The sequence below is a fragment of the Crotalus tigris genome, unplaced genomic scaffold, assembly GCF_016545835.1.
Source record: "Crotalus tigris isolate CLP2741 ecotype Arizona unplaced genomic scaffold, ASM1654583v1 scf7180000018224.911827, whole genome shotgun sequence".
Taxonomy (NCBI): domain Eukaryota; kingdom Metazoa; phylum Chordata; class Lepidosauria; order Squamata; family Viperidae; genus Crotalus; species Crotalus tigris.
This window is the reverse complement of record NW_024096891.1, coordinates 719,690-727,485: the sequence shown is the minus strand read 5'-3', so window position 1 is coordinate 727,485 and position 7,796 is coordinate 719,690.

Genomic DNA, 7,796 nt, shown 5'->3' with positions numbered 1-7,796 from the left:
AGAGTAACCTGCCCTTCATCCATCCATCCAATTCGCACAAATACAGGAACTGAAAAAAAGCCTAGATTTGGAATAGGATATAGAAAATGTTGATAGTCCTTGACCCAATGAGACCCAGAGGCTGGGCTCTGATTAGGTGGTTTTGTGTGTGTGTGTGTGTGTGTGTGTGTGTGTGTGTGTGTGTGTGTGTGTCACTCTGTTGGTCAATTAAAGCCAGGCCCAAAGAACCAAGAATGACACGTGCAGTGTTGTGGGGTGGAGAACTCTGATTCACCATTAAATGACAGTAATAGAGAATTAATATATAATTGTCTATGGGAATAGCATCATGCTATGCTCACAATGACAGAGGGAGGGAGAGGGGGAGAGAGGGAGAGGGAGGGAGATGGAAAGAGGGAGGGAGGGAGGGAGAGAGACACAGAGAGACAGAGAGAATATGAGCCAGTTTGATTAAGGCAGGGGTCTTCAAACTCAGCCCTTTTATGACTCATGGACTTCAACGCTGGCTGAGGAATTCTGGGAGTTGAAGCCCATGAGTCATAAAAGGGCCGAGTTTAAAGACCCCTGGATTAAGGCATCAGACTAGAAACCAGAAGACCATGAGTTCTAGCTCCATCTTAGGCCCAATGCTACTAGCTGGGTAATTTGGACCAATCACTTTCTCTCAGCCCTAAGAAAGAGACAATCTCCAGGCAGTCTTCAAGAATCAGACACAACTAAATGGAAGAAAAATGTATCTCTCTGTGTGTAATGTTCAAATACTGATTTTATTTTGAACAGCTCTATGTTTTATTTCTCTTGCTATGGAGTGTTTAACATATGCCTATTAAAACCCAAGAAAATTTTTTTACTCTCCTGTTTTCCCCTTTTAATAAACTTCGATTTATCTGTTGTGAGATTAGTCTATCTCAGTGATGGCGAACCTTTTAGAGACCGACTGCCCAAAAACTGGCCCCTCCCCTGCTCCACCCCCTGCCCTGCCCTCGCTCCGCCCCCCAATCTCCTGCGCTGCCTGCCCACAGGGCCACTCACCACCTCCAGGGCCCGCAGATCACCCAGGCAGCCCAGCAGCGCTATGGCGGTCACACCTGCCCGCGCCCTGCAGCATCAGCTGTGCACAATGGGGTGTGCGGGTAGAATCTTGTCTACACTGCCTGGCAGCCATGTCCTTGGCTGCGCTGCTCCACGTGGACCACGCTCAGGGCGACTCTTCTTCAGGGGGGCTGCTGGAGAGGAGGCGAGGCTGGAGCAACGGCACATGTGCCCACAGAGAGGGCTCCGAGTGCCGTCTCTGGCACCCATGCCATAGGTTCGCCACCACTGGTCTATCTCATTACATGGGTGGAGGTGCTTATTTTCCTAATATATGCCTCAACATTACAGGAGCAAGAGGTGATATTACACAATTCATTTCCCCTTTTATTTGCCATTTAATCATACAGCCTTAACTCTTTTACATACTAGGGTTGTGGGGGGGGGGGTTAAAAACCAAGTAAAGGAATTTTATCCGAGTCTCCCTCTACTTTTTCCTTTTCTGTATTTATTACACCTCTTGAAGAAGAGTTCTGGAAAAGTCAAAATGTTGTACTTTGAATTTATTTGATAGTGATGTTATCTGGGCAAGGGTTTTGGAATACAAATGTAAATCATTTTTAGATTGCTTGCCACTGAGCCATTCTCTGACATACAGCAGCTTTTTATAAATGATAAAAGAGTTCCTCTTCAAAAAGTTTAAAGTTAGTACTGTATATCATTTATTTCTCAATATAACACTGATAGCAAACTTAAAGTCATTTGTACAAATTGTTCAAATCAAATTATTGAACGTACCATAATAGAACATTCAAATTGTAATCACGGTGTTCAGGAATTCAAAGTCACTATTTGTTTTAAAATACAGTGGTTACATATTTTGCTTTCATGGAAATAATCGAAGAATTGGCACCTTTGAACTGTGGTGCTGATGTAAATTATTGAGTATACAATAGACAGAACAACCAAGATAAAAGTACTGAATCGTATAAAACCAGGAACATCACTTGAAGCCAAAATTGCAAGTCTACATCTGATTTACTTTGATCATATCATGTGTGCAGATTCATTGGAGAAGTCGATAATGCTAGGAATGGTTAGTGGATCAAGAAGAAGTCAATGTTGCTTTGCAGCCCTCTCTAAGGAGTTTACAGAGTCAGCATCTTGCCCCCAACAATCTGGGTCCTCATTTTATGACCTCAGAAGGATGGAAGGCTGAGTTAACTTTGAGCTGGTGAGAGTTGAACTGCTGGCAACCGGCAGTCAGCAGAAGTAGCCTGCAGTATTACATTCCAACCACTGCGCCACCATGTCTCTAAAATACGTGTGTGTGTGTGTGTGTGTGTGTGTGTGTGTGTGTTCTGGCACCACACATCAAGACTGTGTTCATCATTATATCCACCCCATTTGTAATTCTCCAAAGTGCTTTGATGAGAACAATATGGTCCTTGATCTTACTGCACAGAGATGCCCACTTTGACTGGCAAAGTAGAAAGAGGAGAAAAATTGGTCTACCTCATCTCGTGTAGAACCCATAATAAATACTTGCTCATTCCTGACTGTTCATTCTTGTTCTGCTGGTTTGGACTTGCATAGAAGCACCGTTCTTAGCAAGCAGTTGATCTAAGCTGACACAATTATCTGCCTTATTTAAGAAATCTCTTTGTACGATCAGTAATTAAGAGTGTAAGGCGTGTCACTTTTAAGCTTTCAAATGCCACCTTGTAAACTGAGAGATTGGAAGGCGGCAGCAGCCTGAGTGAGTTCTGTTTCTTTTGATCAACAATCCTGGCAAAGCCTGACTTGAATCCTTGCTGAGCCTCATTTCTGGGTGCACAAAGCAAATTCTTTGTTTTTATTGACATCAGCTTCAAACAATTGTTACAAAGGCAAAAGGAGATTGTTAGGCCACTATTTCATGGACATGCAGATGGATTGTTAGTAAATCATACCCAAGAATGTTTAAAATGCAAGAGCTAAAGTTTATACAAGACATTTGTGACAGAGAATGATGGCATGGATTTTCCTCAAGTATTGAATTAGAATAACAGAGTAGGAAGAGACCTTGTAGGTCATCTAGTCCAACCCCTCACCCAAGCAGGAGACCATACACTACTGAAGACTTGGACAGGTTGAGAAAGGGGCAGAGAAGCAGGAAAACTAGCAATTTGTTAGCATTCCTGATGAAGACATAGAAGGATAAATACTGAATATGTAAAATCAGTTGTTCTTCAGGTTCCTACTACCAGCTACAAGAATGATTGCTTAAATGATGCCCTGCATATATTTTTGCAAATAAAATAATTATTACCTATGCAATGCTCATAGCTGGATAAACCCAATTTTATTATTTTTTGCAACTTGAGTAGCAAAAAAAAAAAAGTAGCAAAAAATCCTGTCTGATTGCTAGCACAATTCCAAGTGTGATTTCTCTCTTTGATCAATTTCCAACCATTGTTTCTCCTCCTTCCCTCTGGTGCTTTGGAGAATAATGTGACCCCTTCTTCTTTGTGGCAGCCCCTCAGATACTGGAATACTGCTCTCATGTCTCCCCTATTTCTTCTTTTCTTTAGACTAGCCAAACCCAAGTCCCGCAGCCTATGTTTTAGTCTCCAGGCCTTTGATTGATTGATTGATTGATTCATTCATTCATTCATTCATTCATTCATTTATTTATTTATTTATGAGACTTATATACTGCTTTAAGTGCAAGCACTCTCTAAGCGGTGTACACCAGTAAGCAATGTATATATATATATTTACATTGCCCCCAACAATCTGGGTCCTCATTTTACCTACCTCGGAAGGATGGAAGGCTGAGTCAACCTTGAGCCGGTGAGATTTGAACCGCTGACCTGCTGAACACAGTCAGCTAAAGTGGCCTGCAGTACTGCACTCTAACTGCTGCGCCACCTCATCTTAGTTGCTCTTCTCTGAATTTTTTTTCCAAACTCTCAACATCTTTTTTGTGATATGGTGACCAAAATTGGCTGCAGTATTCCAGTTGTGGTCTTACTAGGGTTTTATAAAGCGGTACTAATACTTCGTGTGTTCTTGATTCTATGCCTCTGTTTATTAGCTTTTTTGGCTGCTGCTGCTGCACACTGCTGGCTCATGGTTAAGTTATTATTATTGAAAAGAAAAATATAGAAAAAATTAAAAAAGAATTCCATGAAAGCAAGTAAGGCAGTGGTTCTCAATTATTTTCTGTCATGCCCCCCCTAGGAAGAAGAAAACATTTTGCGCCCCCCCCCCCGCGTGACTGTCTATCCAATCGGGTCCTTTGTGTGTGTCACGTGCGTCCAATATGACAGTATTTGCCGAGGTCAAACGAGCCCCCCTTTACGGAGCCTCGCGCCCCCCCTGGGGGGCCCACCCCACTATTTGAGAACCACTGAAGTAAGGGAACTTTAGCTTCGGGCATCAGTTCATAGTAAGGAATAGGTAACAAGCTTAGCTAGAAATATTGCATGAGACTTGCTTTTATTTTGACAGGGTGTCTATTTAAGTTAAGTTGTTGTCTCCAGTGACTATTGTCTCTACAAGGTCTCAGTCCTTATGCAAATTGTCCCCTCTTCACATCATCCTATGCCTACATTAATAACAGCTCTATCATCCAGTGAACTGCTCAGAACTTCATGGTGTTTATACTGGAATTTTTTTCCATTGGAGTTCCCCCCCAGATGCTGCCTATTTTGAAAACATCTGCATGTTTATCAATGAATGCTTTGCATGTGACACAAGTTGCAAAATAATTTTTACTTTTTTTTTTCTCCCAATAAAACTAGACTATCTCTTACGAGATTGGCCTATTTCCTATACAGGGAGAGAGGAAAGTTTGATTTTAATGGTCACACATCCAGGAGATGGTGCTACAGAACTTATGTGCCTTTTATCATCTTTCTCTTTTTACTTGTCAGTAAAGTCAGTTTCCTTTTCAGCCTCTTAACTATGCAGGCTTTGAAAGCCCCATCACATGCCAGAATTAGCAGGGAGGATGTCTGATAAAGTTTACTGATGGTGGCAGTAGTAACTGTCAAGCTGCACATCAAGACTGTGTATGGCTCTGTATTTGTGGTTTGTGCAATTGATTAGTTGCTTCTGAGTCTTCATGACACAATAGACATTGTTTCATTGGGATTGCTTGTCAGAAATTACTTCTTTGAATTCTTCTAAGCATCTAGCTGCTCAATCAGCTTCTTTTTTTTAAAATTCTTTGATTTCCCCTCCCCCCAAACTTTAAGGTCTTCCTCCATTACTCTTTTGCACCACTGTCTGTCCAGAATATTTCAGTATTTGCTTCATTGACCAGCAGCAGGATGAATGGACTCAAATTACTTTGGTGATGGGTGAAATGTTGGAAGACCTGAAACAACAAGTTAGGGACAGATCATTACAGTGAAAAAAATCTATCTGTGGTTGCTAAGATACCTTGATGACAATAACCAACCAACCAACCAACCAAACAATGTTAGTGCTTCCAATGAGAAATGTGGTTTTATTTCATTTAATACTGAGTGAGTTGTACTCCATGGTATTCCCCAGGATGTTTGTTTGATTTATCTTTAATTATATCATGCATTTTGCTCCAGAAGTCTTCAGGCAATTTATGTATCAAATCCAATCCATTAAATCTATTCCTCATTATTTAATAACATGGTACATTGCCAAGGTTGTACCTTGTTGGTTTGATGATTGCATTTGCTTCCTTTAGTTGTAATTTTGCAAGGTGTTTATGATTATGGTAAGAACAGTGTCTGCACCAAGTCTTGTTTTGACTCACTAAATAAAATTTCCTCACCTTTGCTTGAAGATATATAGTCAATTTGGTTTCAGTGTTGTGCATACAGCGATATCCAATATGTAAAGTACTCTTGGAACACAGTATTTGTAATTACTAGAACATATTTTCTTGGGTATTATGTTAACAAGGTGTTGAAAATCATTAAAGAACTATTTGATTACTGCTTCCTCTGCATTTATGGAAGGAGTATAGGCTTGAATCACTTTAATACAGGTAATTCTTGACCTATGACAGTAATTGAGCCTGGAATTATGTTTGTGAATAGTGTTGGTTGTTAAGCAGGACGTCACGTGACTGACCCATTTGACAATATTTAAGCAAACACCGTGCTCATTAAGCAAAGGCCACAATTGTTAAACAATTGTTTGCAATGGGTGTTTTTGTTGGAAGTTGGAAATCAACACCAACATTTCTGACAATGTGACACTGCAAAAGGCTGCAAATGCAAGTCAGCTGCCAAGTGCTCAAAATGGAGGGGTGGGGATGGATATCAGAACTTTGAATTTGGGTCATAAGTACCTTTTGGGGGGGGTCAGTTGTACATTTGAAAGGCCGCAAAGTGACTGATTGCTAAGCGAGAACCACCTGTATTCTTTGGCTTTCCTTAGATTTGAATTGCAATCATTCCCTTGGTGTTGTACTGGAGCACTGCCTTGAATGCCCCTTTGTTAATAAATGTAAAAATGAATTTGTTATAATTTGACAATAATAAAAACCATTATTAAGAATGAATAAATATTGCAACAATATTGCAACTGTCTGCAATACGTCTGTTATTCCTGAAATACAGTGTGACCCAATCCAGTCACTGAAACCTTTGCAGCACTGAATTTTTTATTTTGCAGTTGGATACCCTTTCAGTTTTAATTCGCCCACAGCGTAAGGCCCACTGCTACTTCTCTTTGCCCTCTGCTCTTCCTCTGTGGCTCACTGGAACTTAACTGGCCTGGGAGGCTTATTTTTTCAGTATCATGTGGACTTGGTCCTGTTGGTAAATGTCCATTGGTTGTTCCTTCCAGAATACAGGTAGTCCTTGACTTACAACCACAACAGAGCCCAAAATGTCTGTTGCTAACAGGTGTACTTGTTGAATTTTGACCCATTTCATGACCTTTCTTGCCAGAGTTACATGAATCACTAGCTTTGTTAAGTAAAGTAGCACAGTTGTTAAGCGAATCTGGCTTCCCCATTGACTTTAGTTGTCAGAAAGTCGCAAACATTGACCACATGACCTCAGGACACTGCAGCCACATAAGTATGAATCAGTTGCCAGAACTCTGGATTTTGATCATGTGACTGTGGGGAAGCTGCAAGGCTTGTATGTGTGAAAAAGGTTGTAAGTTAATTTTTCCAGTGCTGCTGTAACTTTGAACGGTCACTAAATGAACTGTTGTAAGTCAAGGACCATCTGTACTGGAATGTCTTTCTCCAGTCTGTCCCATGTCTATGACCTGCCCATTATGGGTGACCTTTCTGAGCAATGGTGGGATTCAAATATGTGAACAACCGGTTCTCTGTGTGGATGCTGCTTCCGGAAGTCCATTCTGGGCTTGGGCAACAAAAAATCAGCTACCGGTTCTGCCGAAGTGGTGCGAATTGGCTGAATCCCACCACTGTTTCTGAGTCCTAATAGGATAATTCATACCATCATTGCAATGGATAAGTGGTGGGATTCAGCTGGTTCGCACCACTTCTGCAGAACCAGTAGCTAATTTTTTGTGGCCCAGGCCCAGAATGGACTTCTGGAAGCACCATCCACACAAAGAACCAGTTGTTCACATATTTGAATCCCACTGCTGTATAAACCCCTTCATTGCTACAAACTACTGATCTTCACATAGTCCTCAATGTACGACAAATCTATCTTAGGACTACTTACAATTCAGATGGTTGGGTGACCCTGCAGTCATGTCACTAAACATTTGGCACTTGGCAATGTAACCATATTGGCAAATGTTTG